Genomic DNA, 27,222 nt, shown 5'->3' with positions numbered 1-27,222 from the left:
GAGATATACGCCTAAACCTATGACGCAGTTTATACGTCGGCGATAGCCGAGGTGATAGAGTCGAAAGAGGTCCTCGCTTTCACGTGGATATATACGTTCGCACTGCTTGATGAGCAGGTCTCCATAGGCTTCCAATCAGGAGCCGAGCCACCAGAAGCCGATCAATGAAGCCGCACACTGTCTCTTTCGCTTGTATACGGACACGTGAATGATAATGGGTGTTGACAAAATCAGTTCACCAATGTTCCATCATAGCGCAGAGCTTTAGAAAGTGTCGCTGCGAAATTGAAGCAGCCTGAAGATACTAGCGTGCTGCAAGCACTTGAGTGCACATGTAAAAGAAGATTATAAGGATCTGGCATGAACGAAGTCATTGTAAGTAACTTTAAGAAAAAAACACAACCGTGCAGAACCCATGTGTCGACGATTGCTGGCGCTAACTCAATTAATGAAACTCAGTCGTGAAGTGCTTGTTAGTGTCTTGCATGAAACGCGTCACGTCGAAATCATGCTGAAACAAGACTACCCCGTTGTGTTTCCCTATGTTAGTTGAGCTCCACTGAACGGCACAGCCACTCAGATAGGGCGTATCGTGCCAGCGCAGGCACATTCAAACACTCTGTTTTGAACATGTTTGAGGCACTTTAAACCATGCGCTACGTACGTGGGATGCGGGGGAGTCTGAGAGAACCATCTCCCTCAATAAAATACCACATCATACAACACCAGGCGATGTGTGTCGTTCAGTGCCAATCTTCTACGTTTTTTTTTCATTTCTGCCTACGTTGCAACAAGTTATGAAATTGACTAATCTCACTTCCCGCAGATGACATTTGTTAATAGCAGCGACCTTTCTACTTGGAAAACAGTAGTACTAATTAAAAAGGAAACACGCTTGAGCTTTATTACTACGCCACACGTATGATTGTAGAGTAATGATTATAATTTATGTACACACTACTTTCTTACTGATAATTCACACGTTGTGTCACAACATTACATTATTTAATTAAGACCCTTATGTATCATGGAACTAGCTGCACTCTGGATACGAATATTTTCTCAAAACGTTTTATTGCTCAACTCCAATCACTAACAATTCCATCTCATTGGCCTGACTTATTGTTATGAGACATCTACGCGATTATTTCGCGGGATATACTGAACACTATGTATATTAAAAACAAGTTGTATTTATAAGTGAAATAAATACACCAATGCTTTATTCAGCATGGAAGCTGACACTCACAACTAATATAGCTTGCGTTAATGACCTCATCTACACTACAGCATAAGCAAGGCACTTGAAGCCAAGTTTCGCTGAACAGATTCTGCGTGTGTTGCCAAGTATATTATGAAGGCCCCTAGTAATATGACACCAGGTTTGAGCGTTCAGTTTCTAAGATTGTAATGCCGATTAACTTTATTTTTCTTCCACAAGTCGAAAATTGGCAAAACACTTTAAAAATATGTTGCGGAACTTTGGTGCGTTGTGAATTGGTTAAGGTTGGTAAAAAAGGTAAGAAATCGTGCGTACGTAAGAAATTGTGCTATAAAACAGAAAAATGCATCGAGAACTAATTAGAAACTATTATTGTAAATTACTATTATTGTAAATTTGGTGTTTGTAGGTGCCAGCTTGTCGGTCATTTTTTTTTTCTACTAAAAGAAGGGACGCCGAATAGGACATTTTCCTACATCATTTAGTTAGCACCGACGGTTCTCCGAACTAAATCAATCTCCCCCAGAAAAACCACGTTACGTTCGCAGTTCTAATTTGCTGCCTATTTCGTCTGTACTAGTATGCAAAAATAAGCACTTAAACTATCAGCACCGCGAGGAAGCTGGAGCAAGTTCAACAGCCATTACCCCCGGATATTCGCACGCTGATGACAAGCATTTCCAGCGTACACAAAAATACTGCAGTCAAAATGCCTCTTCTGAATACCGCACCGTAGCTTTTCTGTCCTTACAAAAGCGTAGTCTTGAAGTCAGATATCAGACTGCCTTTATTAAATGTTTTTTTAAATAAGGATGAATGAAATCTTTCTGTCTATCTTTTTCTGATTTCATGAAATTTAATCGAATGAAGTTTCATCCAATTGAGTCATCATGCAGTGAGAGTGTAATCAGTATTTTTAAAAGACGCTTGAATGCTCTCGAACGCACATCTATAATCTTTGGCGACAACAGGAAGCGTGTCATATATCTTCCTGTGTGAATATACCTGCAGTAAAATTATTTTTGACCGAATTGCACTACGAACACCTTTAAAACTATTACACATGCAGACCACTTCGTTCCATCGACGTGGTGAACCGTAACACTCGCCAAATATACACGCTACAGTGACCTGAATATATTCAGGTAATCCCGAGAAGCCAGGACAGAACGCAGCAAGAGACAAAAGAAAAGAGCGTGGATGAATGCTGCAGTCTTCAACAGAGGTTTATCGACACACAAACCAAGACTTTGTCATCCTGGTTGCTTAGTAGTTGTTGTACTTGTCGTTGATTCGTGGTCATGAATTCTACTGATAGGTTGTACTTTAAAATACCTCAGCCAACGCGTACGAATGCATCGTTTATGACCTGTTTTATACCAAGAAGTCTTTGGGGAGCTCTAGTAGAATATAAATAATCTGATCAGGTGTTGTCAAGACTTCAAAGCATTCCGACCCATCATAAACTGCTTACTATACACGTGACATTCCAATGCGACATTCCAACGCGACTTCACACGTGACGTCACCTAAACTACTTATAGTTGCTTTCTCCGCTATTCACTCGAAAATATGGTAAACTAAAGGAGCCTACTTGAACGTCCTGATCAACACAAATATACATGAAAGAGGTCATAAGCCAACTCTTCTATGATGACATTATTGGAGCCTCAATAAAGCCCTTAAAGATTTAAAGGGTGGACGGGCACGCAATCGTATAATGCACCTGATGCATGTAAAGATTATCTATAGGCCAGAAGCAACATAGAAAGGGGACCCTACAAAGCACAGGCACTCTGTTACTCCCCCTAAAGTTCGCATGTTCTTTCCGTCAAATATTTCGATCCCATTAAACTAATCGCAAAGAGTTTACTTCAACAAGTTCTATAGAGGCATGAACATCCTCAACACAGTTTTCTTTCTCATTGTCCTATATGTCATTGTTTTTTCTTCAATTTAAATATGATATACAATTCAGCAAGCAGAATGCGCCAGTGGTTAAACGACGCACTAATGAATCACACAGAAAAAAATACACACTCACGATGGCTCTTTTTTGTGAACCCCTCATAGCATGCCGTCTCTAGTTCAGCTCGTCGCGTGGGCAATGATTTCAACAACTTTAGTTTTAGCAACTCTAGAAGCGATCAGCTCATATGAAGCGCTGTTGAATGGTAGCCCTAGACACTACTACATATATCAACTTCAGCGGATGGAACCTAACTACAATCAACGTTAACCCCACGGGACGGCTGCATCATACGAGTACATGTCTAATCTTAATTATAATTGATAGCCCGCACTGCAACCACAATGGACGTTTCGCGAACATTAGGGTCCACTTGAAAGGTAGGTGGTGGTGGTGGTGGTGGTGGTGGTGGTGTTGCAGCAGGCGGGGTTAGCCTGGCCTGCATGGCCAGCAATTGTTCCGCCTGAGCATCTCCTGAATTTGGAAAATGTCACCACGTGTCAGACAGCCCAGTGTCTCGCAGGAAGACCAACAAAATTCGTTGCACGTTCCTCCTAGTTGTCGCGGGTCCTTCAGGAAAGATGATGTCGTCAACTGTCCGGTGCCTATGACAGCCTTTTCGCAAGGTGCGGATCATCGCTGCTCTTTGCACATCAAACTGTGCGGAAAGCCAAATGAAATGTTCAATATCCCCGATGTCACCACAGAAGGCACAGAACGGGGAAGCGTATCTCCCAGTCTTGAATGACCAGGCCGGGGTGTATGCGGAGCCGGTTCTAATGCGGTACAACAGCGTTGCTTCTTCACGAGAAAGTCCATGAATTACACATCCTTGGTGTGGAAACTTGCATATCGCCTTGAAATGATTGCGTATCACATCTTTGTTGTTCTGGAAAGTCTTGGGAGTTCTTACTTTTGGAAACGATGTACGTGCTTCGCATGCTAGGGCATCAGCCTTTTCGTTGCCCTCAATGCCAACGTGGGATGGGATCCACTGGAACTTTATATAAAACTCTTGCCATTTAGGTGTTTGATTAGTGCCAGAGATTGCCTGGTGAACTTTTCTTGAGGTAGGCGACGATGCAGTCTTTGTAGCGCCGATTTGGAGTCCGTCAGCACTACAACATCTAGTGCAGAAAAGGATCGCAGTTTTCGCAAAGCCGCCATAATTGCAGCGCTTTCTACCGTTGTGGACGAAACCACGCGATCCAGGCGGCCCGACCATGACACGCCCAGGCTGGGTATGCAGAAAGCCGCTGCGCAGCTATCCATCTGTGTGCACACTGATCCGTCGGTGTATACTTGTAGGTGGCCGCGGTACATGGTGCTCAAGTGGTCCAGCGCAAGAAATTTTGCTTCCGCGGCTGGAATGGTGCGCTTTGCTGGTAGATTGGGTACGCTGAAGTTGCACGCAACATCCACAAAAGACCATGGCGGGTCCGCCGATGACATCTGCATTTGGATCTCAGGGTACCAGCACAAACGTTTGGCCCGCATAGCACAGAGCGCTATTTCAATCATTGAGCGTCACCTGTTGACATTTGGCCTATCTTTATCAGTGGAAAAGTCGGCCTTTATGCTCTTCCCGGGAGCGCGAAGGAAGTCAACACGTCTGTCGCTGAATATTCGAGGCCACTCAATTCGTTGTGCAAAAAGTGTCCGTTTCCTGGGCATTACCATCGACAACAAGCTAATATGGCGACGTGCGGTTCATGGTATAGTCACTGCATAAGTGCAAAGGATCAACGCTCTTCGTCGCATGGCAGGGGTCCGTTGGGGCAACAACCCTATGTCCATGCTTAAATTGAATGATGCGCTTATAACAAGCCGCATTCTTTATCAGCTGCCCCTGGTATCACCATCACCAACCAGTTCGAACGCCTAGAGGCAGTGCACAGAAAGGGTCTTCGCTTGGCGATGGGAGTCCCTCAAGCGGCTTCAAACACGAAGGTCACCAATGAAGCCGAGTCTCTTCCGCTCCGCCTTTTGGCGTCTCAGGCCTTATTGACGCAGCTGTCAAGACTGGGCGAGTCCTTCGCAGGCACGGCGCTTCTCCGGCGGCTAAAAGCAAGAACTGGCTCACATTTCAACGCGGCACTAAACACATTTCAATATTTAGGCTTGAAACTGCCTAAATGGCACTTGAAAGGTAGTTCCGAGACATGCTGTGGCTCTGCTGTATAATACTACCCGACTGCCACGCAGAAGGTTTGTGTTCGATTCCTGCTGGGACCCTGACATTTATTCTTTACATTTCTCTTATCAACGCTGCCAATGTCGGCTTTTCCATAACGCTCACACGTTGGGATTACTCGTGTGTTCTCGCTGTTCCGGGTAGATGGTAAGTACCAATCACCTGTAGCACATACCCGCATACCAGGGGCACATACCCATCCGCGGGTATGTGCCACTGTCTGGCGGAAAGTGTTTGACGATCTACATGATGCGATTGGCATATTATTCTTGTCTTGACCAGCGCGTCATATTTGTCAAACTATTTTACCATCCTGTACAAATTTTGGTTCCCGCCAATTTAGGGGTGTGATCACAAGAGCATCCAGCCGTAAGCGGGTATAGATAGATAGATAGATAGATAGACAGATAGATAGATAGATAGATAGATAGATAGATGCCAAAAGTACGCTGAAAAATGCTTCGCATTTACTATGCTCCTAAAGAAGAGTTTTATAGCAACTTGATACACGGATTACAGATGTTGGCTGTCGCAGTATCACGGTATCAAAGAAGTCCCAAGGAATGAAGGGAAGATGCCCAGAGACCCGCAGGTCGCGGGTTCGATTCCCGGCTGCGGCGGCTGCATTTCCGGTGGAGGCGGAAATGTTGTAGGCCCGTGTACTCAGATTTGGGTGCACGTTAAAGAACCCCAGGTGGTCAAAATTTCCGGAGCCCTCCACTACGGCGTCTCTCATAATCAAATGGTGGTTTTGGGACGTTAAACCCCACAAATCAAGATGCCCCGAATTCATGAAAATGTCAAATATGTTACTGTAGCGTTTCGCCATCCTCAAACATCATGACTGAAATGCTAGTGCAGTAGAGCAAAACCACTGATTTATCAATAAAAACTACGAAATAACGGAGCTCAGTAGTGTTATAAGAATTGATGTGTTCTAAGAGTGTGCTCGCTCTGCCCAGTGGTTCACGCCTGAATGATAGTGGTCAGGCAACTGCGACTCATATACAATTCGTAGTTGGCAAAACCATCCTCCATGCTGTTCAAGAGTGACGGCGAGGTCCAGGTAATGTCAATTTCACGTAGTAGTAAGCGTGTTTTTAAAGGTGACATTTCTTTTGGCCATGGCCCAAAAAGCATGAGGTCACTTTGGCGAAGTTTTGCTATGTATATGATTGTTTATTGCACAAAGCACAAAATACTTATGAAGGATCAGATACAAGCGACAGACAGCGAAGCGCCAAGCTATCAGTGATTCAATGATATTATCAGATTACACAGAAGAGTTACGCATATGTGCAGCCGGTGTAACGTGTTTGGAAGCACGATGCTATACCCTATGTGTCACATTATAAATCCATCGCTGGCGTAAAGTATAACCGAAATAGAGATGCTGTTGGCAACTAGACCTCAAACGACCCAGTTGCGTGGTAACTGCTTCCCAGCATTTATAAGGTGTGAACGGCAGCCAGTCTACATATACACGAACTATTGCCACTGTTAAACTGCGCCAACATTCAGACTAATGGCATCTTCAAGCTCTTCGTGGAACCATGTTGGCAACCGATTTTTGGAGATGTTTTGTGGCCAATGTTGCGGTTCTGCTGAAAATTGTGTGGTTACGCTTCAATAAACCGCTCGTAGTTTACCACTGACGCCCGCTTTCACAGCTATGCAATGCCACACTAATTCATTTTACTCCATGCGATTTTCTACATATTCGTCTCATTATCATGGTCACAGTGAGCGAATCTGTTGAACGTATGTGTCTGAAAACTTGTAAATTTTAATTATATTATCAGCGTTCTTCAACTGCGCTACTCTTCCAATGGTATTCACCGTAGCACTCGAAATTACTACCACTTATCTACCTTGCTTTATTTTCTATTGTTATGAATGTCAACAAATATATAGAATACCTTTATTCACATTGTAGAGTTCGCTACGGTTTCTATATTTACATTGCGCCTCTCATTCCTGGTTCCATCGTCAATGCACGGCTTGCAAGTTTTATATTTATTGTTGTTAAGTTAGTCATGCGAACATATTGTATCAAAGCAGATATATTGGACCCTTTTATTTTAAAAAGTGAGCCATGGGCACCCGTAAGAGAGAGAGAATAAAATGAGGGAAAGGCAGGGAGGTTAATCAGAAAATGGAGCATCCGGTTTGCTACCCTGCACTAGGGGAAGGGGGAATGGGGAAGAAAGACTGGAAAGAAAGCGAAGAGGGAAATAGACGCGCGCGAAAAAAAAGGGGGAGGGGGAGCTGGGGCGCTACAGTCTATACAATAGTCCGCTGCCACGCAAAAAGTTCAGTAAGGACTTCACTGATTTTCTGTGAGCACACAAATCATGTCGTCTTTCCAGCACTGATTGTTCAGACAAAGGTCTGTCGTCAAGGCGAGCTAACGCAGCAGCTAGTTGCCGTCTTTGCACGCTGTAACGAGGGCAGTGACAGAGAACGTGCTCTATAGTTTCATCGCTGCCGCAATGACCGCAAGCAGCACTGTCTTCCATGCCGATTCGGAAGGCGAAAGCTTTGGTGAAGGCGACACGAGTAATATTTCTAGTACTAGTTTAGCCACTGTTTTCTGAAATCCCTAGTACTAAGTACTAGCCACTATGTTTCCTCAATAATTTGTTCGTGCTTGCTTCATGAACCCATAATAAATGGCGGTGGAAGTATGTGACAAATCGGAGAGGAAGACAGATACATTAGGAGCTCCTTTGATTACAAAATTGTCCTTTGTTTTTCTTGACTTCTGCTTCGCGTAAGAAATCGATACCAAGGTCGGTGGTTGAAGGACGGATTTCACTTAAGGGAATCTCAACGGCTGATCCTGTCTGAAGTCGGGGTCATAATAACCACACGACGCTGAAAAGACGAGTGAAAGTTTATGCTTATGGCTTCTGTAAACAACGCAACGCACCTCACTCAACCATTCTCCGAGCTGTTGCTCCAGCTACTATTGTTTTTATGGTATTTTCCCTCTTTCTATCCGCTATCACTACGCATCGATAAGCTGGAAAGGCTTTCTGAGCCGGTCGGTGATCCCCACGTAGGGTTTCTAGCGCAACGCGTCCACAGATTGACTGTACTTGTGTAAATATGGCAGCGCCGCGACAACTTCGGCTTGGTCACCGCATAAACCTACGTTTAGAACTCCCGGCACCACTGAATGAGTCGTCTCGCTCAAAGATGTGCTGGTGAAATTTCGGGTCGTGGCTCTCTTGAGATGCATACCAAACGCCGACAACTGCGAGCGATCAGAATGATTTCGACATCAGCGGCCCTACGTCTAGACACGTAACCATGATCCCCACCCGTCAGCTAGAGGATTCGCAACCCAGCTATCTGTGCGCTCATGCTGGGATTAGTCAGGTGACCCATGTGTCAGTGACCATGAAGCAATTCAGCACTCCAAGTTACCCAGCGTGGTGGGCCCGTCAGCACAGAACTTCAAGTTTCAAGATGTAGCGTAGATGCAATCGGAGACAAATATGTATGCTAGCTCTTTTACCCATCGCTATATGCTATTAGCGGCACTAATACCAAAGGCACAAAAGCCATGGAAACAAAAAGCAGATTTATTCAGCATTACTGTCTGTTGCCCTGCGGAAGAACATAATATTCGGGAAATCAATGGCACTTTGTATTCGGAGGATGTGCTTAGAATTTGTCTCGCGTAGTCGAACGTCGTGTTATGATTCCTGGGTTCTTGGAAGGGGGGTGGGGGCGTAACACAAAAAAGCTTAACGTTCATTGGCAGCTAGGTCATAGGCTCGGTGGCTCGGTGCAAAATATTGAGAAGCGTTCGCTGGGCTTCACGACACGTTTCCCGAAGGCTCGCAACACGAATAATTCTTGGTGTGCCGGAGGCAAATCTGGGCTAGCCAAGTGGCCATCATCTTCGTTTCTTCGCTAGCCTTTTGCCACTAATGCAAGCTGCCCACAAATTTTTTTGACGTTTCCAATATAATTTTACCGCACAAACTTCAACTACGATTTTTCTTCCCAATGTACTGTGCTGATACTGCGTACGCACGAAGGTGTTCTAAAGTTCCCAGGCCGCGATACCATTGCATTACAAGGGATAGCGGCCTGGAAACTTCTGAAGATCTTTGTACGTGGTCTTGACGTCTATCTTTGTAAGTCAGAGTTTTATGGGTCAGAGATGTATCGCTGGTTTTGTATTGTGCATCGATTAGCTAATCATTCAAAGGGGTTTGCTGGTACACTTATGACGTGCACATATCTTTTTCGTAATTTGACAGCGAAGCATCCACTTACTAACATTTTCAGACCGCGCTGATGCCATGCCGTTTGGCGGTCCAAGCTACAGCAGCTACTGCTGTGTATCGTGGTGCTTCAACAATGGCAGAACCTACAAGAAGCCTGGGACGAGTTTCTTCCGCATACCTCGGGACGGCAGGTGTGTTAAAGCTTTTGTATGGTTTGCATGTCTTTAGGCTTACTGTTCGTACTTGCTCAGTGAGGGTAACAATAAAAAATCACTATTCAAGCACTTCCCCTTTCAGATGGTAGTTCATTGCCAATGCAAAATGAAAGCAAGGATGCAGTATGCTGGACGCGATGATCTCCTTAGTAAGCCGGCCAGCCTATTTTACGCAACGTACAGGGTTTGTAGCGATCATTTTACTGCTCAAAGTTTCATGGACCCTGAGCACACAAGGCTTACAAGAATGTCTGTTCCCAGTGTGCAATCAGCTGCACCATGTAAGTGATTGAATGAAACTCAAATATGTGCAATAGCAGCCACTTGTATTGAATCAGTGGCGATAGTTAACCACGAAGATCTTTGTAGCCGGTGGAGAAACCTCACTATAGAAGTAACACTTGGAAAGTCTTAAATTTTGTGAACTATGGGCTATTACCTTCCTAACAGCAGCCTTACATTTCTGCCGTTTTTTGATGCTCTTGACCAGCGCAACTTGTTTTGAAAGACTTTCAAGGGCTATTTCACGTTATCTTCAAGCCTGAGTGCACGTGTACATATACCTTTCATCGGTGAAAGCTGGCACTGTTGATAATACCAAAAATCACAAATTACTTGTTTCCTAGTTGGTGCCTTCTCTTTTCCTCCACGTTCGACCAATTTGCGCATTTGAAAGAGCTGTTTAAGTTTCCCCATGCTACAAGCTTTGTAACTTGTACCAACTGCACATATATGCACGTTCTCCGAGCGTCGCTTCAAATAGTGATGTGACATGACTGAGGAAGCTGCTCTGCAAGGTGCGGATGAGCTTCAGTTTGTGTTATTTTAAGCCTCTTACTGACACACTGTCGTAATTTCATTTCTTCAGGACCTGCGGTAGAGGCTTCAAAAAGCGGCTCCCACACATTGAGGTGCCCCGATGAACAGGGTGCATTCAGTGTCGCGATTTCTTTTTTTTTTACCCAAATTGACTGTTGACCAAACCTCTGCAGGTGGCAGCTCCCTTGTAGCTGGTGAAAAAACTTCTGCTGATATCGTCTTGCCGGAGAAAACCTTAATTAGTCGTTCAGCTGTCACAAAAGGAACTTGTGTGACCGGTAAGTTGTATGTTCATTTCAACACCAGAGTGGATTGATATTGAGACTTCCGCAGGCCGCTCGCAAGATTGCTCCGACAGCACTGTCCGAGGCACTGAACAAGCTTCACAAGACCCTCCAGAAGATGTCTCCGCCAACAGCTCCACGTCTGAGTGCCCTAGAGAAAATGGTGACTATGCTTTTATTGCAGCTGTTTTTAATGTGCTATTTTATGTTTAGGACATTCTGAAGAAACTATCCTCGAAAGGACACTACGTGTGCACTTACAAAATGTAAGGGTGGACTCTCAGTGATTTTCATTTTCTGTGCATTGTCAACATTGTGGATGGTTTGTTTTTAGGTAGTGGAATCGAAAACTTTGCACCACAAAAAGTTGTGCACCTTGGGTCTGAAAGAGCGAGGAAAGTGCTCGTATGGGATTAGTTGTTTTTCGCTTTTACATCCATTTTTTGTTTATTGCAGTGCGTTCCTGTGTGCCAGCGACAATGTCTCCATCAATTAAGTACAAGCAAACCATTAAACATCTGCAAGCCAAAGTAGCAGCACAGTGGAAAACTATCAAAAGAGTGCGGAGACAGCCTCACCAAACTAACCACTCATTCGTTGCATACATTGTTTTGGTTACCCGCTATGAGGAGTAGGGACACGGTGTATTCGCTCGAAGTGATTTGCATAACCGTAAAAAGAATGTTGGGTACCCTGTTTGTATTTTTGAAGCAAATGCGGGCGAACTGTACACTTTAATGTGGGTCGCTTGGTCACTGTGTATGCTTTATCTCTCCAGCTCAAGTAATATATCGATAACAAAACCGCTTGTTGAAATGTGTTCGAGCGGGTAAGGAACACAGTATGAAGTGGGCACAGTTCACGTTATCACGCTTTTTGTATTTTAGTTTCTCATCAACCTCCCCATCTCGCCCATCAAAATTTTCAAAAGAATACCCAAACTTGTAGCGTTTGATGGGGCTGCGGACGCTGCCATTTTATTTTTATATAGCTTGTGAGTGATAACGTACGATGTAGAGCCTTTGTGAAAAATAATGAGCCAAAGTGGTTTCCTTCTGCTATTTATTAGCCCTGTAATACCGCTCTCGTAACACCAATTAAGGTCCACAATTTTGGATAAGTGATGACTACAATCTATTTTAACTCGCAAGCGTCACAGAAACACCCAGACGCAAATCACTTGGGATCTTAAGTTTTTGATGATAAGAAGTGCCACAAGACCTGCCAGTGTTGTAGCATAAACTTTGTCTTTCACGTAGTGAGCAAGCTGCAAAGCCCTACCTTTCTGAGGACAAGCAGGCATCAAGTCTGCTTTTTTTTCGTTTTGGGCTAGCTGTTCTTAAGCACCGCCAGCACACTGCAGCTTTGCCTCTCTGCTATATTGTGTCGTGTGGTTTCTGTGCAATCTTTTTTCATATGCATTACTTCGGTTCACCCCAGGCGTGATTCGCGACTTCATTGCTGTGTATATGTCACTTCTTCCTTCTTCTTCAGCATTGTGCGCTGTGTTTTTGCCATAGATCCTTACTTACCCACGGGCCCGGTGTGTCATACTTCACCAGCTTCTCGGCTTCTGCCAACTCTAGCGATGTGTGCGTTGTCTGTGTTCTCTCTGTATTTGTTACAATATTTGTTACAATTTATTTGTAAGGCGAGATGCATTTGTTGTCTACCTTTGTCATATTGTGCTTTTTTATATTCTCAGACTCTACCTTGCCTTTGAATAAAACATTGCGCATACTCTGTCTCTTTGACTGATATATACATTGATCACTTGTTCCAAAAGAACAAGTGATCAACAAGTGAACAAAAGAACAAGAACAAGCGCGATGAATAAAATCGTAGTGAATTATCACTACCTGCATCTCTCTTTATTATAACTTGACCGAATTAAAAATAAAAAAATAAAAATAAAAATTCAAAATTTGCGCCAGTGAAACCGAAACAGGAAGCGCACGCCACTTGCTCTCACCAACCACCAGGTGTGCTAGGGTCGATTGGGCCGCTGGGGTCTACGGGAGTGTCCACTCTTCACCTTTTTTTATTTCTCTATAGTGCGTCTTACAGTTACTAGTTTCACTTAGTGAGCCTCTGATTGGAGGCAAAGTTCTTTGAAGATTCAGTTATCCATACTCGTTTCTGCGTGTTATTTCGTCGGGAACAAATGTCTTTTAATGTAGAACTAACGTAGCATTTTTATAAAATATTAAAGCCACTTGATCTTTAAGTGGCCACTATCAGAAAAGAACATGTTTCCGCCATCTTGGCAGTGCAAAAGGTGGCTTCACTTCTGCTGGCAAGGCATTGCGGGAGCTTCCACTCCAGCAATGTTTTCTTTAATCCTCCTTGGGTATGACACGACTGCATGGCGAACACAAGCGACATACCCTAACGTAGAAATGGAGGACGCGGCGTTTCAGCGCGCGCGTGAGACGCATGTCACGTCGGCTCCGTCGGAAATCGACAAATTTTGTGGACTTTTGGCAAATATCCACCAAAAACTGGTTTCAGCGTTTCGGCAAAGCCATCAGGAACCTCTGGATACCTATTTTATTCAGGTAGGCCCATTTTCCGCCAATCTAGGACTGGTTGAACACCACGCTACGCCCGAGCCCGGCTAAGCCTAACGCCGACGAGGCTTACGCCGGGGCTCCCCAGCCATGGCAGGGTCCACAAAGACAGGCTACGACCCCAGCACGATGCAGTGGGTTGACATCGAGGTGGCAGAAACACGGGAAGACCCCATACCAGGTGAAGACAAATATCTTCAGATCATGGTTCGCCAACTGCAAGAAAAGCTCGCTAAAATGAAGCCCCGAGGCTCGACAGCCGCCGCCCAGCCAGAGGCTCGCAAAACAGGATCAACACCCGCAGCTTGCGTTGAGTCCCCGCGGCAGCTGGCGACGTGGAAGTCAACACACACGCCTCGAATCCGGTCGGACGAGTTGGTTATTGTGCTTAAAGCAAAAATAACCATGGATCTGCAAGCCGCGTTCGGCCCAGGCGGGATTGGCACAGCAGTGCAACGCTTCACCGGCAGCACCACGAACGCTGGTATCTTCGTGTGGCCGGTGTGGGACCAAAACATCGTTGTTGTAGGTGTGAAAACGGAAAGCCTGGCCTCGAAACTCATCGGCGACATCACGCTGACGATCGGGGACCGCCAGGTACCATTTCAAGGACATTTGAAATCAGCCAGAGAAACCTGCAAGGGTGTCGTCACTGTCGCAGACAATGAAACTTCGGAATCCCTTCGACGCAAGCTCGAGTGGATCGACGGCGAAATTTTGTATGTGCGGAAACTTGGAACATCCAATGTTGCAGTGGTGACCTTCAAAGGACGCCGCGTTCCAAGATTTATTCACTACTGCTGTGAAAACGTGCCAGTGCGCTACTACAAGAAAACGGTTCCGGCATGTTACCGGTGTGGAACGGTGGGCCACAGACCAGATGCGTGCCCCAATCCGCACAATCAGCGGTGCATTCACTGTGGTGCGAAGGTGGAACTCACTCTGGAGGGCCCAGCGAAGCACGACTGTCAACCCGAGTGCCTTATATGCGGTGAAAACCATTTCACCGGTTCAGCGCAGTGCATCGGAAAATTCTGGAAGGCATTGAAGGCCGCTCTACCACAGCGGCAAAATGGACTAAAAAACAAGCAAGAGCCCTCAGCAGCTCTCAGGACTGACGAAAAAGCGAAACCCATGCATAACAAGTCCAAGCCGATCAAAGCCCCAGCCGGACAGAAGTCAAGACCGTCTACCTTCGGCGCCGAAGATTTCCCGTCACTGGCAAACCCGCCCAAACAGGTGAGCAATTGGTTAGCGGTCTACTCTCAGTCTCCCACTACCACCACTGCCTCCCCCTCCAATCCTGAAATTTTAAAACAATTGGAAGCCATGAAAAAACGCATTGAAACTCTGGAACGCGAAAATCGGGCGCTGAAGGCATCTCAGGCTGCTACTCCTCCACCACCGTCGGAACCGGTGGCTATGCACACCTCCGACTGCTCGGACGATGAGCAGGACACTCGGTCAGACGTATGGAGTAACACTAGTGTGTCTAAAACTGTAGTAGGTGCTTCGAACGACATAGAAGGTTGACTAAGCAGACGAGGCTAAACTTGAGGAGCAGAGCAAAATGATCCTAGAACAAACCAAGCTTACAGTACAAGACATTATTCCGCAGCAGCTGAACCTATATCAGTTCAAGCCCCTATGGAAGACCTCAAGCAAAGCGTTTTGCCAATTCTCACAGCCAGTGTACTACAAACCATTCTAAATTGGCTCACACCCCAATTGGACGAACTCAAAACTAGCATTAAGACAACAGAACAACCCCGACGCAAAATTGATCATCGTAACCTGGCAAATTCTGAATCCGAGAGCAACATAGCCCAGTCGTTAACAAACCAAACTGAGTCCCCCACGCCTCTCCAGGCTCCCACGCTGGCTGCAGTGGTGAAAATGACACCTCCTCAATAATAAATTCATGATGGCAGTCAATTCTAAACATAATAATAAAAGCTCCAAACAACAGCAACTAGATATTTTCCAGTGGAACTGCAGGGCGTTTAAAGATAGGAAAAAGATAGCCACTCTTAACCTTTTCCTGCAGAATCAACATTTTACCCCTGCAGTTTTGGCGCTACAAGAAACCGGCTTACAGGCGAAATTGCCTGGTTACAATTCATTTCAGGGAATTGCGTCCCCCTGTGTTCTAGTACACAAGGAGTATACCGCTTGCCAGATAGACCTTGATCTGTCAGAGGCGCATGAATACACAATGGTCAAAGTCCTTCCCAATAAAAGACGAGATCCTAGCTTGTACATTTTAAATGCATACAGATGTGTCTTTAACGAAATGTTCAATAAAGCAATTAAGAAAGCAGATAAGAACCCACTGGTGAATTTGGGTGACTTTAATTAAACGCCCCCAGCTATCATTGGGGTTACACCCGCGAAGTACCCAAGGGACGGAAATTGGCAGAACTCATATGCACTCTTCGTCTATCGCTTCTCACAGATCCAATGAAACCCACTAGAATCGGGAATTCTGTAAACCGTGATACTTGCCCGGATCTATCACTGACTAAGAACATTTCCTACGCAACATGAGAAAACTTAGAAGAAACGCTCGGCAGTGATCACTGTCTCCTCAGAATCACACTCACCGGCAACATAGGCCATAGAACATGGAGCCAAGCTAAGCTGACAGATTGGACAGCCTTCCGCTCACAGGTGATCCCCTCTGTGCCAGGGGCGGGAGGATATACGGGAGGGGCAAAACAGCTCTTTGCAGTCAATTCCAAGTGTCTTAAAACTATAAAGACAACAGAAAACACCCCCGCCGTCGATAAGTACCTGCTCCACCTTTGGGACGCCCGCAGAAGCTTAACTAAACGTGGACGGAAAAACAAATTCAACCGCAAGCTTAAACTTAGAATAGCCAAGTTGAGTAAGCAAGCGGATGAATATGCTGCACAACTGAATGAATCTAATTGGATAGAACGGTGCAATGTTGTAGGTAAAGAAATGAATACAAGGAAAGCATGGCGCCTTTTTCGAACTCTCGTGGACCCCGCCCAAACCCGAGGAGAAGCGCAAAAGCAGCTCCGTCGAGTCCTGCACAGTTTTCAGAGAACCAACTCCCAGCTGGCTCATTATTTGTGTGCTAGATACCTATGTCGCACCACGGATCCCAACAGGAACGCATATGAATACGCAGCTAGAGAAAACAGCCAGCTCGATGCCCCTTTTGAAATGTGCGATCTGAAAGCAGCACTGAACAAATGCGCAGGGGCACTGCCCCGGGCCGAGACCTGATCACGGTAAAACTGTTAGCAAATCTGTCAGACGATTCTTATCGACATCTATTGCAGTACATTAACGCGATCTGGGATGGCCAACCACTGCCAACTGAATGGAAAACAGCAGTTGTCACATTCGTCCCCAAACCAGGCAAGCAAATCAGCAATGACAACCTCAGACCTATATCATTAACTTCATGTGCCGGCAAATTGATAGAAACAATGGTTAGAGACCGTCTCGCCACGTACCTCGAGAGCAAGAGGCATTTCGCAGATTCCATGTTTGGCTTTAGGCCACACCTGTCTGCGAAAGATATCCTCTTGCAACTAAAACGAGACATTATCCAACCCATTCTCTCGACGCACAACGACAGAGCAATCCTTGCACTCGACCTTAAAGGCGCATTCGACAACGTTAAACATGAAAGCAGCCTGAAGAACTTGAGTAGTGTCCATTGCGGTAAGAAAATATTTGCCTACATCAGAGACTTCCTCTCTGAGAGACTGGCGTTCATTCGCATAGATAACGAGGAACGTGGACCATTCAAAATGAGGACGCGGGGAACCCCGCAAGGAGCTGTCCTGTCTCCGCTGCTATTCAACATTGCCATGATGAAGCTCCCGCAAGAATTGGCAGTAGTGGAAGGAATATATCATGCAATATACGCCGATGATATAACAATCTGGACGAACCGGGGCAGTTTAGCAGAAATTGAAGACCGCCTGCAGCAGGCCACCTTCATTGTGGAGGACTATGTGGCCCAGTGTGGGTTGCAGTGCGCTCCAACCAAATCTGAATTCCTGCATATTAGAGAAAACATTAAAGATAGGACGACCCTGAACATGATGGTATCAGGATCAACAATACGAGAGGTTTCAGAACTACCAATCCTTGGCCTTCTGATTCACAACATAACATAAAACAGCACCACACTAGACAAGCTACGGAAAATTGGAGAACAGGTAGGGCACATGACCCGCCGAGTGTCAAACAAGCGCGGGGGGCTACGAGGAAGGGACGCGATTCGGCTCGCCAATGCTTTTGTAACTAGCAGGATTCTATATTCAATACCGTACTTACGAATGACTAAACACGAAGAGAACAGAGTCGATGCTATTCTTAGGAAAGTAATTAAGCACGCACTTGAATTACCCCTCAGAACTTCAAATCAGAAACTCTCTGCATTGGGAGTCTTTAACTCTATGCAAGAGCTCCAAGAAGCCCACCTCACAAATCAATATACGCGTCTTACGCAGACTCCCCCCGGGCGGCGCCTACTGGACCGCTTCTTGATCCGGCACGAATGCGAAATCGAAAACACGGAGCGCATTACTGAACTTTGGAGAACAAAACTCTGGGTGTCCCCGCTTCCCCGCAATATGACCAGGGAGGCGCACCAGGGTAGAAGGCAAGCGCGCGCTGAGGCACTTGAACAACGGCTTGGCTCCCGTAATGGCGTCTATTACGTCGATGTGGCCGGGCCGTCACCTAGGGGATACTACACGGCGGCGGTAATACATCAAGGAACGCAGGTGGACGGCCTCACTTTCAAAGCCACAAGCTCAAGTAAGGCGGAGGAGGTGGCCATTGCACTGGCAGTTTCGCATCCAAACTCAAAAGAAATAGTTACAGACTCTCGAAGAGCCTGCGAGAGCTATCTTGCAGGAGAAATCTCTCCACTGGCTAATAGACTTTTAAAATTCAACATCAGGAACCGCAATCCTACCTCAAAACGTCTTATATGGACTCCGGGACATCGGGGTCTACAGAGTAACAAGGCTGCACATGCAGCGGCCCACGTGCTTACTTCCCGGGAAACTCCCCGTTCCCCTGATAGACCTGAACGTCCCACACCTTTAACACGGTTTCGAGAAATCAAAGAATACTACATTGAGCAACGCCGCTTGTATCCCGCACCAGCGAAGGGACTCTCGAAAACGGAGGAGCGCAACAAATTTCCTTAGGATCCATTAACCTCGAAAAATCGCCAGAGTTGGCTTTTGAGTTCCTATCCGCCCAAGAGCAAGTCCTACTCCTGCGGATGGCTGAAGACACCACCAGGATATATGGACATCTGGCTACTGTCACAAAGGTAACAAAATAACGATGAGTAAAAGATCTCCTCTCCCCTTCAGCCTATGCTGGGCACACAATAATGTTGCTCTCTTCCTCTCTCTCTGAATCTTTCTCACTGACTCCAAGTTTCTTCACCGGCTCCTCTAACATTCAATCATTCACTGACATACTGCTCCCGAGTTTGTTGGTTTCTACTTGTCGGTACCTTGAATTGATGCTTTTAATGCACCGCCCTACTACCCGTTTGAAAAAAAAAAGCATTCGATATTGTAAGAGGCAGCGAAAATTACCCTTGAGCATACGAACTCTCTTAAGATTTGTTGCGCCATCTTCGAGAAGTAAAACAAATATCCTATATTCTTCAAAGATGACAGCACTGCACCTCGCTTTAAATGCACGATTTATATTTAGGAACAAAAGCCCGGAATTGTAGCATACATTGGTTTTATATGTAAGGAGTATTAAAACAGAGAGTACATAAGAAAAGGTAAAAGCTAGATGATTTCATAGGTCGTTTCCTCATCGATGAATTATGCTCCTCGAGAACAGCAGACAGTGGGAAAGCTTCCATATGCTGAAGCAATGAATGTAGGCATTAAAAGGGCCTTTTTTTCGGCAGACGCACCACTAAGAGTACGTGCCTCTAACATCTTCAATAGTATTCGTCGCCTTCGAGAAGCACATGCTGTCGCGAAGAGATAGGATTACTTCGCGTCAGATCACGTTCGATGCTGTAAAATTTCTCAAGATGAAAACCTAAGCGTTTCTATTCCCCTGAGGATGAGAATTACGAGCGAGAAAACGTTCAGTTTAGTCTCCCTCACGTAAGCGCACTAAATACGGTATAGCATCAGGAACAGTCCTTGTATTTCTCCAGTGCCCAAGAATAGGCACAACAAGGAAAAAGAAGTTGCCTAACAGAAGCGAGCTGAAGATAAATTATCCTACAGGGATGCAAGAACACCCGCAGCAACTCATCTCTTTTGCAATATCTTTTCGTTTTTCTCACTTCAATCACCTTGTTTTTCTTGCTTCTTTGAAACATGTGCTGAACTCTTAGATGCAGGCATTAAGCCTGGTACAATACATATTTTATACACTATCCAAGCAGCTGTATTCAAAAGAACGTCTTAGGACTCATATATTTTTTAAATCAGTTCTTTCCGGCGTGACAGCATGAAATCTGCTGAACCTGCTTTGTCACACTTCCGAGCTTTGATTCTTGCCACCACTATCATTGTGCCTGCTTGACCACGTGATGTTCAACAGTGAACAGAAGAGGCGTCGTTATGGGCTCACTTTACGAATATTCCTTGCCACTACCACGTATATAGGGCGCCTCATGTGATAGAACCTTGCCAAACTTCGGTTTTTAAGGAACATCAAAGTGACAACAAATGTTTGCTTGGAGTATATTTGTAGTTGTTATGGCATTAGAGCTATTGTTGTAAATATTTCTTCATCACAAACGTTTGTGTTGAACCATACACTTTAGGACAAACACCACCAATGAGGTGTTCTGCGGACATTGTGCCGATGCAATTTACGCACAGTTTTATCATTCTTGAACCCGTTGCATGTAAGAGCTACTGTTGGTAGTAGTAATATTTTTCACATTTCATTTGTAGGCGGAAGCAACTTAATGGTATTAGGAATGGTACCAACAACAAAGAGAGCAATGTATTTTGAAGCTGCCAGCTTTACAATATCAGCTGATGCAAGTTTCATTCTATAAGGCGGTTGAGATGCACCCCATGCACAGTAGACAATGGCATCCTTCTCGCTAACATGTTGCTTGTGATTGCTAAATATCTCGAGATGAAGCGCTAAATACCAGAAGATGCTGCATGCAAGGACGCATCACTGTTTTGAGTTTTCGAATGTTTGATAGCGCACTTACGTGCAATTTTGGCAGGGTAAGAACAAGGCCACCTCCTGAGGGCCCATTTCTTATATATTTTTTTCGTCTTGTAAGGTGGGAAGTCAATTACTGTAAATCTAATCCGCCTAATCAATCTGATCCACTGAGCACTTTGCAAGTGCAGCATGGTTGTCCTGCTCGCTGATTTGAGGGTAATTATCATGTTTTGGCCACCCCTAATCTCGTAAGAAAACGCTAAAATATATACCTTTTTGAACAAGGTCGACTGAAAACAGGTAGTCATGGACGTCAAAGACAGGCCTTGCAGGCGTTATACAGCCAGTAAACAAGCGGTTAAAATCGCGTGATACAAAATAAGCTGGTAATTATTGCATATGGTCTGGTAACCAGCCCCAATACTTGGTTTTTATGGTCGGGTAATGACATGCCTAAGAATCTAAGTTGCTTGTACGAGCAAAAAGATGTATGTAGTGCTCTCTAATTGCCACCTGGTTCCCGTTTCTTTTCTCACAAATTCACTACAGTGATTCCATCACGGAAACTCTTGGTGGTGTTCAGTGCGTGGTTAGTTAAGCGCCATGAAATGAAATGAAACAAAAAAATTGTGCAGATCCCACGTACCTTGAGATTGATGTTAGAAAGGTGAGTGTAAGGGAAGGTGACTGTTAGAAAAATTCTTATTGAGCAAACCGTTACGAAATGACGTAAAGATTTGTACAAATGGCGTTCTGACGAGTACCAGGCTTAATGTGCGCTTGATTTAGAAGGTGTATTAGAATGGTACACTCAATGTATCACGCAAAATTACAGTGTTATAGTTACATAGCGACAATAAGCTTAGAAGCAATTAGGGGAAGGAAACGTGAAGTAAAAGTTAAAGTCCTATATTCCAGAGAGAGTTATTCATAGTGTAGTGACAAGAAACGTGGCTAGGCTAAGCACATAACCAAGATGAGGTATCAGTCCGGTAAAATAAATCGTAAACGTCTTTTGAATGAATAACAATTCGCACAAAATGTGTGCGGAAGGACGGGGTGGCATCGGCGCTGCAGCGCTGCGTACGCGTCTTCTACAGATGCATTCTTACCGTAGTTCGGAGCCTCATAAATGCGCAGTTTGATGCCACATACGGATCTATACTGATATTTTGTTTGCGCTATAGGGTCTCAAAGCTCACTTTTGTGGAGTAACGAAAACGCCAGCGTAATAAATAAGGCGGCCTTGAAATATTAGAAAATCCTGTTTGTTGTCTGTTTCTGATGTAAAAAAATATACCAAAAACTTTTTCTGGAACATATGTGCGCACTAGGACACATCTGAGGATGCTGCTAATAACGCATTATTTTTTTCTGTGGACTGACCCGATTATGATATAGTCTACAAACGCATGGCCAATACCCCTTGTCAGAAGAACTGGTATAACACATAAGTAAACAGTTTATTGTTTATTGATCATTCGTATAAGAGAGCATGCACACAGTCTCTTGGTGTTTGATAGTTATAGCTCCGTTTAACGTGGATGCACTCCCACTGACGCCTTGTGGTTCATATTCATCACGACGACTGACGCCACTGATCATGATTTACTGAATAGGCTAGCTGAAGCTCTTGACATATTTCCGGACACAGCGTATCGTGATCTCATGCTAACATGTCATCAACGTGCACATAATGTCACCAAGATCGGTGCACCGACTAGAAAACATCCGAGTAGGTAGTTTATAAGTTTTCATCTATTAGATATTGGTGTTTTTCTGCTTACTATGGGTGCGCAAAAAATACAAAATAATATCACCTGACCTGCCCACTTGCGCGTCTATGCTCACCGGCATTACTGCGACATCTAACGTTCCGAGTGCAAACAACCAAAGTGTTTGACCATGTGTGCTGTAGCTTAAAAAGCAACAGGGCCACCACAATATTTGTAGCTCAGCCATGATCCACCGGTTATTTGCGGAAGCACGAGCGACAAGTGCCGCGCGCATCAGAAGGATTGCATGAAGTGCTAAGTACAGATGAAATCATAAGAATTGTAGCGTTATTTCTCAGCATCTTTAGGTTAAGTTGAAAGATTCATCGTCACGAACCAAAGAAACCAGAGATAAAGAGAAATAGATAGATTTTATTTACACAAAGGACAAGAGGTCGCCCTAAGGGAAGGTTGTTTTGGGCTTGTACTATGCCCTGCGTAAGCGGGACTGGGAGGTAAAATTTTATCAATAATAATGGTAAAGTATAGAGATAAGAATAAAGCACGGCTACGCTGGGGCAATCGTATCACACGTACTTCCAGGCGAGTAGGTCGTAAGGGTGCCTCCAATAACAATGTTTCTGCTGCTGACGCCAGGCCAAGGATACAACACAACCTCATAGGTAATGGGTTACTACGATGTCATACAACCGAAGAGATCAGTTTCTGGCTTGTTTTTGCATTTGCTACACAGGTGAACAATAGAGTTTAAGTATTTCTGGAAATGAACAATGAACAAGTGTATGTGACTGTGACCGTTCAAGTGCATGTAGTCACTAGAAAGAGACGAATGTGGTGAATCACACATGTGCTGCTTCACTTTAGCTTGTTAAGCATGTGGAATTTGATCTTTGGGTCATTTTAGGGTCATACTAATTGTTTGTTCCAGTTCTCCGAGGTGAAAGCCGTGGTGATCACGATAAAGTGACTCACAAGTGCATGTAACAGTACAATGCTATACTGCTCTTTTTCAGCGAAGTTCTTATACTCGCTTGTGCTCCGTTGACGTCGATGGCGTAATGCTATTCCCATGATGCGCGGAGGATGCGCGGAGAAGGTGTGTTCCCCGGGAGTGGCCTGGCGGATGGGTGAAAACCTTGTGCATCGCAGGGATGGGAGTAAACCTCAGTAGGAAAGGAGGCAACCGATCATGCTTCGTATGACGGCTGTGAAACACCAAAAAATCACAGAGACAATGATGACCAAGAATTGTGATGTTAAAAGGAAACACTGCGGTATCTATAAATATGTAATTTGCTCTAGCTTCTTTTCACCCAGCATACTTAGTTGGATTCATGTGCTTCAGTATAGTAGAGATCAAGAGAGCACGTGCCAGATGACGATGATCATTATTTCTGCTCAACTGTCAAGGACGAACGCACCGCTTTAACAGCTGCCCTGTTGAAAAAGCAATTTGCCTTTTAGCACAGAAACGTTTACCTGCAAGCATAGTGGTAGCCATGTAGACTGTGATGCCGGCAAATCTGCACGCTTGTGTACGTTGGTGCGCTTGCAGGCAGCATTCTACGCAGGCAGCATCCATGTATGCGGCATACGTCTAAGAGTATTCCTCCAAGTGCATATTAACAGTGGTATATGAAATCTCTTATATTATAACACTTAGGACGACGTTTATTACTGATCAACGTCTTGAAAACAGAAAACATGATTACGAATTGACCAAATGAACCCCCACATGAGTGTGGGCGCACGTGCTCAATAATGAGGAGCTTTAGTACATTTTAGGTGCACGATACTTTGGTATAACAATAATTACGAAGATAATTTTGAGGTCAGAATAATCATTGTGTTTAATGAAACGATCTTGAACGTGAAGTACAAGAAAGACCTACCCTTAAAAGAATAAATAATGGTAAATTGACGCATGGCGACCATTAATTATCAATCCGGCGAATGTTTCAGACTTCTTAGAGCGTCACTAAGCAGGGGGCGGTGCCCACATCAGGACGAACGATGCTTGAGATGTTTCCACCACAATGGCAACTCTTGTATTAAGAACGAGTTCATTAAACAGTGCCTATGCAGTTAATTTTTCCTAAAGTTCGCGGACGAATCTTCTATATTTTATTAGGCATCTTATTCTTCAAAACGTAATTGATCACCAGCCACAGTCTATCCTGGATATAGATTGCCTTCCCGTTTCTCACCTTCACGATCGAAGCGCAATGAAACTTTCTGATGGGCATATATTCGAAGATGTTCTTTCCCAGACTTGATACATGGTTTCTGAAGCAGATATTCTTCCATATTGTGAAGAGCCACTTTCAAACTTATTAGAGCGAGAGCTGGTATGGGATCACAACAAAACTCGTTTTTGGCGCCGTAGTTGTCCACCGCCGCCATCGGTTTCCGCAGCTACTATCGCGCGAAGTAAGAAAAAAAAATAAGTAAGGAACACACGAAAACAGAATGAGATTCGAACCCGAGTCCCCTGTGCACCTTCCCAGTATTCTACCCCTGACTTACGTCGACGCTTGAAAGTGCGTTCCGCTGCAAACTGACTCTAGACAGGCTTCATGCCGGGAAAGGAATCGTAAAATAATATAATGGAGCATCTTAGAGCAGCAAATGAGCACCCAGGCGTCACGACAGGCAAATTGCGTAACGGCTTTATTTATTTATTTATTTATTTATTTATTATTTATTCATTCATTTATTCATTTATTTATTCATGTGAAACATTGGTACATGATATTAAATAAAGGCACAATAGTATTCAAAGAAAATACATGAAGTGAAAAATACAGTGAATACAGATAAAACAATGAGGCTAAGCAAATTAACAAAAGCACAACAAAATTTAACAACAAATACTAACTGTTAAATGCAAGAGTATCAGAACAAGCTGAATAAGCACGAAGAAGAATGTTATTTCTAAAAGTCAGCCAAATTAAACAAGAATATGCAATAAATTTGAACGAATAATAAAAGATAAGTATATACCACGATACTAATGAGCTACTGCAAATATTTTCCCAACAAAGAAAGCGAGGCTTGTGTTACAATATCGTCGGGGAGGTTATTCCAATAAAGAATAGTTCGAGGGAAAAAAGAGTATTTAAAACAGTTATTTTGTGAAAGTAAAGGTGTTATTGTGAAAGAATGTTTTAGTCTGGTTTCGTAACCCTGAAAATAATTGATAATGGGAGATAATTCTTTGTTGCATTGTCCTTTATCTATTTGGTAAAGTAATTTCAGTCAGCTAATTGTACCTCTATTGCTAACTGAGGGCAACCTAGATCGTTTTATGAGTTCAGTAATTGATGAATGACCATATGAAATATATATGTAGCGAACAACTTTTTTTATTCTTTCAAGTTTGCTTATATTTGTTTTCGAGTGTGGGTCCCAAATTGGCCCACCATATTCGAGCATAGAAAATATAATGAACTGGTATGCAAGGAAACGAACTGAAGAAGTTGGTAATTTTTAGGATCGTCTTAAAAAAATAATTAACCCAATGACTATTCTTAGCAACATCTATGTGTTTTGACCATGATAATTTATTTGTGGACCAAAGACCCAGGTATTTATATTCATCGACCTCCGAGAGAGTGTCGCCGCTTGCCCCGTATGAAAAAAAGTGGTTGCTTTTTCTGAGTTATTCGCATAAAAACCACCTTGCTGTAATTAGTATTCATCTGCCATTGATCACACCATGATATGATTCTTTGGAAGTTTTCATTTAGCCAAACCTGATCCTCGATTGACGAAACTGTTTCATAAACCACGCAGTCGTCTGCATAGAGATTATTGTGAACACTATTATCAGTGGGGATGTCATTTATAAATATAAAAGCTAATATAGGCTCAAGCAAGGACCCCTGAGGGACGCCAGAAACAATGCCAACTCTACCTGAGCAGGCGCCATATAGGGAAACGTATTGGTAACGGTTGATCAGGTTAGCTTTTTTCCATGACATTAGAGTATTATTTGTTGTAATAAAAGCTAGTTTGTGAAGCAATTTATTATGCGATACTTTACAAAATTCTTTACTAAAATCCACGCATATAGCGTCTGTGTGATACCCTTTATTTACACCTTTGTCGAAATCATGCCTAATTCCGAAAAACCGTGTACTCATAACACCCGCGTCTAAAGCCATGTTTTGCATCTGTTGGAACTTCATACTTTTCAAGAAACTTGACTATATGTTTATAAATTATGTGCTCGAAGATTTTACGTGAAGTAGATGTTAATGAAAAGGGCCATTATTTCCGATGTCGTTTTTATCACCGGATTTGGAAAGTGGTTTGATTCATGCTGTTTTCGAGTCCTCCGGGAATGAACCGTCACCAAAATGAACCGTCACCAAAAATTCGAGTAAATACTTCGCCCACCACGAACATCTTTTCAAGAAAGAGTTTGTGATATCATCTGGGCCAGGTGTTTTTTTAACATCTATGATAAGCAGAAGTTTCAAAATACCCCGCTAAGTGATTCTCACATCAGGAATAGGTAACAAAGACATATTAAACATTGCAAAAAATCATTATCTGTTTTAAATACAGATATAAAGTGATTGTGGAAAGCAGCAGACACAGCTGTGTCATCAGTAATAATATGCCCATTTAGTGAAAACGAGGTAGCGCCACATGAACTCAGCTCAATCGATTTCCAAAACTTTCCACCTGACACCTCAATAAAAAAAGGGAGTGATACACCATAGTATTTTGCCCTATCCTCCTGAGTTTGCAATTTGAGTTTTGTTGCTAATGTACCAATAGAATAATCA

The sequence above is a fragment of the Rhipicephalus microplus genome, chromosome 1, assembly GCF_043290135.1.
Source record: "Rhipicephalus microplus isolate Deutch F79 chromosome 1, USDA_Rmic, whole genome shotgun sequence".
Taxonomy (NCBI): Eukaryota; Metazoa; Arthropoda; class Arachnida; order Ixodida; family Ixodidae; genus Rhipicephalus; species Rhipicephalus microplus.
Note: the sequence above shows the minus strand (reverse complement) of the source record.